The following is a 13359-nucleotide window of genomic DNA, read 5'->3' as shown; positions in this document are numbered from 1 at the left end:
GAGCACAAAGCCCACAGTAAGAGCCACAGAATATTAAAAATAAAAAGTGACAAAGCTATTAAAAGCCAGAGCTGGACACCAAATTTATGACAGTTGTGAAGATGCAAACTGAAGAGATAATATTTCTTGCTCAGACTAGGAAGCAGAAAAAATTGCCATTAGAAATTATGCTGGCAGTTGTTCTACCATATTCAGAGTTTGGTAAACTTAGCCTCATTTAGATCAAAGCCTTTCTAATATATCAGAAATTATGCAGTTGCAATTTAACCATTACATTTCACCCTTTCTTTGCAACTTCCCTCACAGGATCGGCAATTAACCTAATTGTACAACCACTGCCAATTTTCATTCATATGTAATAGTTACAGGCCAGGAAGGTCAGGCTCTTTCTACATAGTCATAGAAATTAATAAAGCTATGCTATTCCCTTCATTTTTGAATTATCACAATCTACTTTCTAGATCTTTGTGTGTTTTTTTCTGTCACATAGATGCTGTTCTCTCCACTTGGAGAGATATTAGCTTTTTGTTGTTATCTAGAATAAAAATACACGTACCCACTAAGAAATACACTCTAAACCCCAAGTTTTTGAGACCACTTGTTCTTTAATTTCTTTCACCATTAAGAATGTTTCTGTTACTGTCATTATCTACTGTCACTTTATCTACTGTCACTTGTTCCATGTTACTCATCTCTTCACTCCAGCAGTCCAAGATATGCCATTCTAGGGTTCAAGGGTGTAGTCCTCTAGCAAGGACTGCTCTTGCTCAGGACAAAAGCATGGCCATATAACTCCAGGTATCATAGAGAAAAAAAAAATCTTGCAGATTTTTACTTATGCAAATATCCTTTAAAAGATAACATTTTAAAAAAATTGCTTTGCCATATGATGACACACAGCCTATCAAAAAATCAGCTGAGAGTGAACTGAATATTCAATTACTTTTTCAATTTAAAAAAAGTTATAAAGAAAGCTCCTGTAGACAGGCAACCATTTTGCAGAGCATTACTGTTCTTTGCAAGCAAAGTATTATACATATTTTTCTCTGCTGATTGAATGCATTTCCCTGCCACTAAATAACTCAGCTTAATTTCTCAATGTCAAATCATTGCTGATCCTGCATTCCTTGCCAGCTTTCAAAGCAGACTATTTGTTTTGCAGAAGCTGTGTACAATATTTTACTGAAAGGGCAGTTTTGGTATTCTTTCTACCAAATTCAAAAAATTAAAATATTTTTAAAGTAATAATGCAACATCTCTTTATGCAACATCTGTTAAATAGAAAGTTACCTTTTGGTAACATTTCCCTTTCTGTCTGGCACATGTTAAGAACACAATTCTTCACTTTCTAATCTCTTGTATCTAGTGACTATTACTCCAAGAAATTTGTGTCCCTCTACTAATTTATAAGTGTAAGTGTGGTAAAGTTCACATTTATTGGTTGTTTTATATGTGATAAAATGTCTAAAAATTACTCTGAGTCCTTACAGCCAAAGAACCATGTTTAGAGATAAGAGATTTTGGGATAATTTCCCTTCCCTAAATAATTCTTGCAGTGCAATTCTTTAATAGAAGACCCTAGTAAACAGTTAATAAGATCTAATCTGCAAAACACAGAAATAAAAGTATTTAAGACAATTTAACCAATTCTGGCTTGTTTGTCTCCTTGACTATTAAGTAAACAACCTAAGAACAAAAGATAACCAAATTTGCATTACTAGTACTTTAAGATTTGAAATATGAGATTAGATCCTGATCTCAGAATTTCCATGTGTTCTGATGAAAATTTTCCATAGCACTTCCATAATTTCTCATCACTAACAATTATTTTATTATAAAGTTGTAGATTTTTTTTAATAGCAGATTAAAAAATCTGCTTTATACTGCTTTGATAGTAGTATAAAGGAGTTTGCATTTGCATAGGGAGTTTTAGGTTGGGGATTACATCTGCACCCAAATTGCATTCAGTAGCTGTAGCAAATACTCAGCAAACTCTACATCTGAAGCAGATGGAAGAAGATTGCATCAGGAGATCAACCCTTACAAATTAAAATGGTTTGTGATGCTCATCTGCATTTTAATCAGATATAAAAGATTTACTCCTGAAATACATCAAGAAACACTATTTTCACCTCCTGAAATGCATCAGAGAGTTTATAGTCAATTCAGGAAAATATCTTGCACATTTTTACTTTCTATTTCTTCCTCTTTTAGGTATACAATATTACATGCATGTAGCTGTCAATGATTTTATTAGCAACTATATATAAACTTATCAAAATAGAAACCAAGAAGTGATTTCATATGTCAAATTCTCTTTGTTATGTATTTGACTTCTGAGCTCAACAAAAAAAGATGAATTTTTGGTTACATTAGAAACATTTTCTTTCCTGCAAAATGCAGTGCAATGTAATACCATCAGACAGCAGCCCACGTGTAGTCAGACATTAGGAACACTGTATGGTTTGAAGGTATAGAGAATAAAGACTTGTCATGTTTCTTCTTGTGACCAGAGGAAGCATAAAGTGGAATTAGTTTTTTCAGGCACAAGGACTGAACTGCAAAATTCATCTTCTGAATAAGTATATCTCATGTTCTTGACAAATAAGTAACAAACAGATATTGCAAAATATTCTTTTACTGAAAATTATTTAAATAAAATTGTTTTCTCTATTGAATTATATACAGGTTTTCAATTATTAAAAATATAGTAAGTCAACTGTCAATGAAATTCAATGAACTAAACAAACTACATGTCAGCATATTGCTAATAGTGACATTTAATTCAAATATTTAAGAAAAAAAAATTATCAGTATTAAGGATATATTTTCTAACAATGTTATCTGAAGAATGAGCTACTAATAATAGAAATTAAATTTTTTTGAGAAGTAATACAGAGTAGAAACTTGTCACCATCACTTCATTAAAACATTACCTCTATTGGTGGCCACAGGCACTAGAGGTGGAATCACTGATGATAGCCATTAATCCTAAATGTATGCTTGATTCCTAAGGGATCCTTACTTTTTCTTAATCTAACAAATTATTTTCCACATATTAACTTGTTCTATTTTTCTGGACCATAAATGTAATGACATAAAAGTCTTATTAGCTTCTGGGCTCAGTTTTAACAGGAGTTTTTACATTTACTTAAAAAAGATAAAAAGGTATAGTGCAATAATTAATCTGGATGGAAACACTAACATCATCATATTAGACTTGTCATTAGAATTTCCTAATAGTTGTCATAGAATTTCCTAACAGAAAGGATATTTTTTTTTCTCTAGAGACTTTTCCCCACTATCAATTTATTGACAGTAATAATATACAATTAGTCCTTTTTTTCTTCTAGGCTTTAGTATTTCATTATGATGAGTTTTACTCTGCTTATGAGATTCAGACAAAACCTTGTTCAGTCATATTCCCTAAAATTCCAAATATACACTCTCTTTCCAGACACACAATAGACTTATAGAGTGTTTTTTGTTAGAAGGGGCCTTACAAGAGCTTCTAGTAAATCTATCTGCCATGGGCAGAGACATCTTTCACTAGATCACATTGCTTAAGCCTCCTCCATCTTGACCTTGAACACTTCCAGGGATGGGGCATCTGCAACTCCTCTGAGCAATCTGCTTCAGTGTCCCACATCTCTTGTTTTAAAATTTTTTCAGTATGTCCAATGTAAATCTACACTCTTTCAATAGAAGTCATTTCCCCTTGTCCTTTCAGTGCAAGAGCTGGTTAAAAGCCTTTCTCCATCTTTCTTATAACTGTTCCTTCATATATTAAAAGACTGTGATAAGGTGCCCCTTAAGTCTTTTCTTCTACAGACTGAACAACTGCAACTCTCTTAGCCTGTCTTCACAGGTCAGGTGTTCCTGACCTGCATTATTTTTGTGGCCCTCTTCTGCACTCTCTCTAAAAGATCCATGTCCTTCTTGGAGCAGGAGCCTCAATACAAGAAAAAAGCCTTCTTTTAATAAGCAATATTCCCTGGAATATGTTGCATGTAACTAGCCCTGAAAGCATGTCTTACTGCTCTCATCAGAAGCAAAAATGGGGATTTGTAAATTATTCATAACCTCCTTTCTCCTTGAGGCAATATCTGACCCACAAATATGTAAAGGATGAAAAATGTCTCTCTTAGAGATAAAAGAAATGCTGATTTATATAGCATTCATTTAATTCCCCTTGATTTAAATTAATGTTTTAAGTGAGCATTTTACATATTATGCTTAATGTAAAGGACTGATTAAAGAGATATGCTTTCTCTAATCTGTCTAGTATAACAGCAAAATAGGTATTCTTGATGACACTGCTTTTACTGAATCCTATTTCACAAAAGACCTTCAGCATCATGTAAATGACCAAGACTTGACAAGTCAGCTTCGTTTCCTGTGTGCTTAATTAACTCTTTCCATTCCACTTGAGTATTTCAGTTACACTTGGCCAGTTATTTTGTTTTCTGCTTTAGGAAAAAAAAAAAAAAAAAAAAAACAAAGTAAAATCCCCAAGCAAACAGAAACATCAACAGTTAATTGTATTTATTTAATATGTACATCACAGTTTTATACCCTTTTCATTTGCCTTCATGTCACACCTTGATTTAAAAACCAGAATTCTTGTTTTAACGATACCAAGTTAAATAGAAGAAAATATATTTGCAATTTCACTTCCTTATTTCCTTCATGTTGGTGTTTTATTTTTAATTTATAACTTAGAAACTACCATGAGAAATTTTAAAAAAGCAATAAATTTTGAAAGAGACTGCAAAGACCCCCTTACAGTAAGGATGTCATTCATGTTAGTGCATAATTTAATAACAATGCCTACTAAATACTAAGGTTTCTGTTTTCTTATAGTGATTTACTTTAGCATCAAATATTTAGCATTAATTATTTCACTTACCTTTTAACCTTGCCAAATCTAGTAGCTATCTGAAGGGCTTGACACTAAGTTTTAAGGTCACACAATGAAATCCAAGCTATGGCTGCTTCACTTAAAAGAATCTGCAGAGAAAAAAAAAAAATCCATGTAAATATTTCAGAATATCTTTTCTCTGTTTTACTTTTTTACACAGTGGTTCACTTTACAAAAGCATCCTATTGTGTACAAAAATTTAAATTTTTTTAGGATAACATTCCTTACCTGGTGCTGTTATGTGTTGGTCCACACACTGTATAATTCTTGAGGAGAAAAAGTTTCCAGAATAAATGGATATTCTAGAGACAGAACCACAGAATTTACATTCCTGACATGTGGTGACTGTTCTGGGAGAATTCATACACATAGTCTCATAGACCCAGTGGGCCACTGACATTTCCATATGCAAAAGTGCAAGGCAAAATTTGAATGAGCCTTTTTTCAAACTAGAATAGAGAAGAACAACAGTTTCTTATCTTTGTGATGAAGTACTTCAGCGCTGCAGTAGAGAAGCACTTGCACACAGTCCATTTAGAATGACAGAATTAGGATTCTGAATTATGAATAGTTTGGGCTAAGAAGAGACCTTCATAAACATTCTGATTATTTCTTGGCAAATTGCCAAATTTTAGTTTGATTTTTAGAAATAGAAATTACATTTTGGATGGGTTTTATGGACAAAAAATACTTTTGCTGTGTTGTAGGGAAGGATTTGGATTGTGGAGTCACAAACTAGTCACAGAAAGTTATGAATTAAGCTGCCCTTAAGCACATCTCGTCTATCAGTAGTTGCCTTTCCACTAAAACAAGTTTGCTTAAGTTAAATATGTCATGCAAGCATACTATAAATACTGCCATACAGAAGCCATGAAGCAACACCATCTTCTCTTAAATAAATGTTTTCTAAATTGCAGGGTCTGGAAACTATTTGTATGGAAAGATGGTGGCTTAATGCACAAAAATTCATTCCATAAAATAGAATGTAATTCAGGCAGAAATGCATTTATTTTCTATAAGAAATTTCAACAGAAATTTTTACCTAAAATATTATAGTTCAGCTTGCTATTCACAGTGATGGGACACATCTAGTTTTAGTTTTCCTTTTGGGAACTCTTTATGCTGAATAACTTTAATTTAGCTATAAAGGTGTACTTCTAAATGTATAACAAAATTATTTCTGTAAATATAATTTTTAGAGGAAATATCCCTTTATACTGCACTTAGATAAGTCTTTTTATGAGATGAAAATTCACCACCCAAGCAATGAAAAAATCTAAAATAAACAGACACTAAAATATTGACAAGGGATATAAAAAAAATTGACTGAAGATTTTAGTACTATAATCAATCTATCCTATCCTCTTTGACAGAGTGCTCTAGGTTGGTATTTAAAGTCTAGTTAAGATTTTTTGATATGCATAACAGGAGAAACCTGTAGGAAAAATGTCTCAAAGCTTGTAAAAGACAAATAAGAGATAATTCATAAATTCAGAGTTTCTCAGGTACTTTGAATTTGGGTTTCTCACAAGTTCTCTTAGGAGGAAAGAGGAAGACTTTTGGTGGAGAACTTAAAGCTCTTATTCCCCGTTGGAGCTAACAATTGATGCAATGCACACAATAGAGAGGAGCACTTTCAATATATATGTAATAAAGCAACATGGAGGATTTCTTAGCTTTCAGTTCTTCTGTTATGTCCTTTGCTCTGCCAGTGTATTTGATATTCTGCCTCAGAGAATAGATATAGCAAACACTCCTGAATACCTGATAAATTAACAAGAACCATTATTGTTTGAGTATGTCTGTGCTTAGCCCCTTTCTCTCTCTCAGATTGTGGGGAATATAAAGTTACTTACCTAATATAGGAAGAGATTCCCAGAAGACAATGCAAAATCACTGATTGTGAAGATGATGTGTATCAAAAGTAAGCATTTATTACTGCAACACACTAGTAGAATGTGAGCATAATTCACAAAATTGTTTGTTTTCATGTTTAAACATGCATAAAATCCCTGAGACTTCCTCTGTCTTACAGCTTCCTGAACTTGTGGAAGAGACAAAGACTCTTCAGACTTTTATTTCTTCTGTGACAAAAGTTACATAAGGTGTTCCTCCTGACCTGCTCAGCTGAAATTTTTTTGAATAGTAACTTACTATTTTTGTCTCCACAGAACAGGTCAAATTTATCCAGTAGTCACTCACCCGTTAGTTCTGAACATGACACTTTGTGTAGAAAATATCCTTGGAAATTACAGACATGGGATCATGTGACAGCATCAAATAATAAAAGCCTCTACACATTTCTTGCCAAAGTATACAGCACAGAGAAGGATCACCAGGTAATATCAGAAATACTGTGTATTAGAAAGCCAATCATGGTGTTGGGGTTTTGTCTTTTTTTGGTTAAAGTACAGAAAAGAAGAGGGAAGTGGTCAAAGTGAAGACAAATTCAAAACAAAAACAGCATGGGAGTCTCTCAAAAAAAAAAAAAAAAAAAAAAAACAGAAAAACAACCTAGTCTATACTTGTACCAGTACTAATTCAAGTTTATCTATAAAAGAAAAATTTCCGCTCTGAAACAAGAGATTATATATTAGTTCAAGATTTGTGAGCAAAACAAAACTATGATCTTTTTCTGGATGAAGTTGCATTAAAACCAGAACTCTCCATGTTCTTAAAAACATCTCTCTCTGTATGTATGTCTGTACAAAAAATAGCAACAGGCCAACTTAGGTAAAGTGTCTCTGTGTTACTTGAACTTTTCAAGCTTTGAGGGATATAAACAACTCCACATACATTTGTGCTGCTTTTAGCATGAAACTTCCAGTGAAAGGACTTAAGTTTTTTTTTTGTTAAGACACTTAAGAAAACATATACATTAAAAATTCACATTATACACAATACTTATTAAATTTCCAAAAATAAAAAAGGCACAGAGTAATATCTGGAAGTAACTTGAAAGTTATAACCAACAAAAAACCCCAAAACCCACTGAAAACTGCCTTACCACTTTCTTTGTAGTGGAATATTGTGAGGGAAATATTAGTATATTTAAAGTCAGAAGATAAATTGAAGAAAAGCCTTTGAAAATATTAGACCAACTCTATCACTGGCTGTAATAATTTCTATGAGTCTAAGGAAAGAAAATATAGGTTGGAATGAAAGAAATCATCAATGTGAAGTACAGACTGATAAACTGACATGAAAAATCTTTTTTCCCACAAAATAGATAGGAAATAGGGTTTATAGAAATAGCTTTATTCTGGCTATGGAGAAAGATATAAATTTAGAAAATACATGATACAGTACCTACTAGGCCAAGTACTCTTGCAAGAGATGTACAATACTAGGAACTTAACCAGCACTGAAGAGTAGCGAATGCTAATATAGGTGCTTTTTGTTTAGCAACATCTGTCCTTCAATCACATATGAAAGAAATTCTAGTTATCCAATACTGAATTATCATCAAAACCAGAATTTTTGATACTAAACCAGCATTAAGAAATAAATAAAAACTAAAGTAGAAAACAGGGATTGTTCATGGCAATGTGTGCACAGAACAAGAGGGTTTTTGTTGCTGTCACTGAACCACTGCTCATCTGGAGACATGACTGCCAGCCAGCTGGTTCAGAAATATAGAGACATATGGTACAGTTATTAATACTGACCCAAAGTTATTCCAGTGAGCATATTCCAAGCCTGAAAAAAAACCCTGATAAATATTCATTTAAATATGTAAATAAATGTATTCTATTATAAATTCTATTCTATAAACACACATGCTTTCAATGCCAAATAAAAACCTCCTAAATGCTAGGAGCTCACAATAGTTTTGGGATATCCAATAAAGTTAAATTTAAGGAGAGCAGTAAAATAAAAATATAACAACATGCTAATCGGCATTCAAATAAAAAATATGGCTGAGATCTGAATTAGCATATCTGCTTTGCAAATACAGCTATAAATCTCATCGTGGTCTTAAGCAAGAAGCCAAAATTAATGAATGAATGCATTAGAAACAAAATGGTAGAGATTGCAATCCTACTGATCAGAAAAAGAAAACCTAGAACTAAATTACAGTTATAAAAACAACTCAGTTGTCTCTTATGCTTATTTCATTTACAAATCTCATTCCATATTTTCCATTTAGTGCATGAGTGCATTTTTTCAATAAGAGTTTCCCCAAACAAACCACTGTATTGAAATGCTTGTACAATTTTCAGCTGTGCCTAAATTATACAGCAAACTATTCTAATAAAGTTACAGGCAGAATTATGCATCAGAGGTGGGAAAATATATAAATGGAATTGGTCTGGGCAGGGCACATAAAGTACCAGCAAGGATTATGAACTATATGCAGGTATTAAGTTCTTTCAGTTATTTGATTTTGGTCCAAATGAAATGAAGAATTTTCCTATCAAACTTCCCATGATGAAAAATATCTTAGGTTTTTCCAGTTGCTCTTTCTTCTAGATTTTTGCCCAAAACAACAGATTTTCCAGGTTAAAGTGTATAGCTCTGCAGCAAGAACCACTAAAATTGTTATCATTCCTCATTCTGCATACATTGGTGCCAGCCCAAGTTGCAAAAGCAGGCATTCCAACATGAACTCGTGGTGGCAGGCTGTGGAAAAGAGTTGTACTCTCCTCAGTGGTGCCCAGCAGCAGGACAAGAAGCATTAGACACAAACTGAATTCCATTTACATATGAGAAGTGACTTGACTGTAAGGGTGGTCAAACACTGGACCAGGTTACCGAGAGAGCTTAGCCTGTGGTGTCTCTGTCCTTGGAGACGTTGGAAACCTGTTATTTGAAGCCCTGAAGAGCCTGTTCTCTCTGACCCTGATATGAGCAGTGGGGTTGGACTAGAAGATGCCCAGAGATCAGTGCCAATCTCAGCTGTTCTGTCATTCCATGGAACAGACCTAGAAGTCCTATAACATGGTCAGTGCACCCAAACTGTGGCACTTGTAATCCAGAGGGTTTTGCTAGGAGGCAGTTATTGTACACCACGATCAGGATTCCACTGCCTACAGGGAGGGTCCTCAATTTCTGGCAAGGCATCCAGCCATCCAGGAAGAGCATCTGTCAAAATGCTATCCTGAATTTAAGTACTCTGCAAATTATTTTGGGTGAAATTCTTCAAAGATGAAACCTAACCAAATCAAACCACATCCTAAACTGCTACATTTTAATTTAGACTTCAGCTAATGAGGTTGGTGTGTTGTTTTGCAGGTAGCAAGTATGTAGGAATAAAGACAGACCATTTTTTTAATAAAACTAATCAAACTTTAAAAAAAATTTAAAAAACCCAAACTCCTTTACCTCCAACCACCTGCACTGCCCTTTAAAGAGTACTTTAATATTTAGTAAAGTTATTCTATAATATAGATTGGTGAAGTGATTTGTTTGATTTATGCTGTCGTGCTTGTCGCAAGAGCCAAAACAAATGTCCTGCATAAGTGTTTCTCAAGTACATTAACAGGCAATCAGCAGACAACCTGTTTTAAAAAGAGAACACCATCTTAACCTTTTATATTCAGTACAAAAATATATAAATATATCACATGAGTTTATGTGAATGTGTGTGCTCATATATACCCAATATTTTTTGGGGGAAATGTTTGTGGAAGAAATACATGATCTTGTACAAGATAATTTAGTTTTCAAACAACACAGCTGAAACATATCAAGATCCAATAATCATAAATTATACCTTTTTTAATAGCCAAACTGCATGTAAACTGACTAGCAATGCAGATTTCCATATTTTACTTTTGACTCTTCTCTTTTTAATCTGTCCTGCTACTTCTTTTCTTATTAGCATAACTGCTTAACTTTACATATTTCAGCAAAAGATAACAGTCTAATAAGCCCATTACAGGCTCATTAATGTCAGGCCTCTAAGGAAAGATGTGTATCACTTGTCTTTTATCATACTCCTTTCAGTTTCTTTCTTATTCTTCCTCAAAACTCTTCTGTAAAGGTGAGAGATTGCATGAGCACTTTATTCATTTTCCACCTGTCCACTGACCCCTTTTTAGACTTTCCCAACTTTTTTGCTTTCCCAGCTCTGTTACAGGTCACCTTTATCTTCTATCCTTCACTTATCTTGGAGATATTCTTGTGTTTCATGAAAAGTTTTTATACAAGATATTTAAATTCTTTAAATATTTCTAATCAATCCATATCTTCCCCATTGTGAAAGTTATGTCACTTTTGTTGCTGCAACTGTCATAAGATTTTGAGCATCAGCTCCCTCCTACATGCAGTTCTCTCTGATCCTGAGAGAATACATTCAGTTTTCATGTAAACAAAAATTGGCAAAAATAATCCTTTGAATTCTTTACAAACTATTCTCTTCCTATCATGCTGTAGCCCAAAAAATCTTGCAGAGAGATACTTGTGCATCAAAACACAAATATGTCTATTCTTCACATGGATTATGCCAAGTATATGAAAATGTCAACATGGTTCATAAAATAAGAGGTCACTGAAACCCCCAAATAAAAATGCTGTAGTTATAACACATTACAGTGCCTAAACGGTCTTTATATCTTTATATCTTATAACTTATATGTGCAAAAGTACGACCCTAATTTAAGTTTGGAGCTCAGTGCCATTTTTATTTCATTGTATTTCTACATCTGAGTCTGCCTAGATAATTCACAGTTTTAAAGCTTTCCTAACGGGTCCCAGAGAGCAATGCTGATAAAGGTATACATTTATCAAAAATTCTACTTCAGCCACCTGCATGTTCATCAGAGGTGACAATACATTTCTAGTAGAAGCTCTGAGGAATTCTGGATGCTCATTAAATGCACTACTGAATGACAATTGTATAGTGAAAGAAAAAGGTCACCTCTTTGTTAATTGGTTGTCTGTGTTGCATTAGAAATGTTTACATATCTTTCACCACACTAAGTGCCAGTCAGCAAAAATAAAACATTTAACTGGATCCACACTGATGATTAGCTAGAGATAGGTAAAGATGAATACCTTGTGTTAAAATATAAAGATGCAAATCAAAACAGCAAACAAAAATTATGCACAGAGAAAATATTTTCTTTTGGTATACATGAAGTGTTTTGAAACTTTAAAAATTGAATTTGGAAGAATGCATGAAAATATTTTAATGAAAAGAAATATTAAATTTGTTAAGGAAATAGTAAAGTAGGGTTTAACATATTTAGGAAAAAAATTGCCCACAACAGTAAAGGAATGAATTTGATAATAAATACGAATCCTTCAGTGCATTAGTGTTCCAACATTTACTATACAACATAACCTGTTTTGTAAGCAGACCCTCACCAGCAAAATATGAGCTCTTACATTCTAAAACTCTGATAACTCTGTAAGGGTCTTAGAACTGGGCATAAGATTCAAAAAAGTTCTTACATTTTGACTCTTCACTGCAACAGAAAAACAAAACCAAGATCCCTTCCTTGCCACGAGCTTGCTGAAGAAAGACAATCTGAAGGCTGGCAATCGAGTGTGAGTTTCCTGGTTTTTAATTATTTGCATTTGATACAGTGAACATCATTAAAATGTTACTGTAATACTCACAGTCAACTTCAATGGTTTAATTTTTGCTTTGATGCCAGTACATTTAAGAAAGAGACCTATATGACCAGACCAAAAAAGGTACTTAAAGGTACCAGCAGAGGAGTATAAACAAAGCATCTCACAGAGTTAGTTCAGTCAGCTAAATCAGGCTTCCTTGTGGCCTACAATTGCTGAGGAGCTGAGCTTAGTAAATCTACTGTAAGCTTTGCTACAATTGCATATTCAGAGTATCAGATATATTTTCATAAAGAGCTACACTTAGTGATAGTGTTTTTAGATATTTCATGGTCCTATCCCTAATACAGCACAGACCAAGGCAAGGAAAACAGAGAAATAACTGCAATAACCTGACACATGTTTGAATACATTGCATTCAAGTGTTGCCCCAGCACAACACTTTTTGCATCAAAATAATTTGACTATCATTAAGTCCTGGGAAACACCTTGAGTTAGATGTTTCAAGTTTTTTGATCTCTGATTCATTATCTCTCCAAGGTCTAAATCCTCTTTTCCAAGAGTTAAATAAAGGCTTAATATTAGCAATACACTATTAATATATAAAAAGGACCTACTCACTTAAAGAGCAGAAAAAAAGAAAAAAAAGGAAAACAAAATTCCATGAAGAAGTACTTAGGCCATCAAAACTATAAATATTCAGTAAGGTGTTATTTTCCCCTCACTGAGTTAGTTGAGGAGATCTAGTCATATAAAGATCTTCATATAAAGAATTGTAAATATTCTTAGAAGAAAGTCAGTCATGCATACTTGACAAGCTGCTTGTCATCCAACAACAAGTAAACAGGATGCTTTATGCATAAACATTGCCATATAATGAAAATACATTGCTGAAATAGCATGCTGAAAAATTTCCA

The sequence above is a fragment of the Haemorhous mexicanus genome, chromosome 5 (genome assembly GCF_027477595.1).
Source record: "Haemorhous mexicanus isolate bHaeMex1 chromosome 5, bHaeMex1.pri, whole genome shotgun sequence".
Taxonomy (NCBI): domain Eukaryota; kingdom Metazoa; phylum Chordata; class Aves; order Passeriformes; family Fringillidae; genus Haemorhous; species Haemorhous mexicanus.
This window is presented reverse-complemented; position numbering follows the sequence as displayed.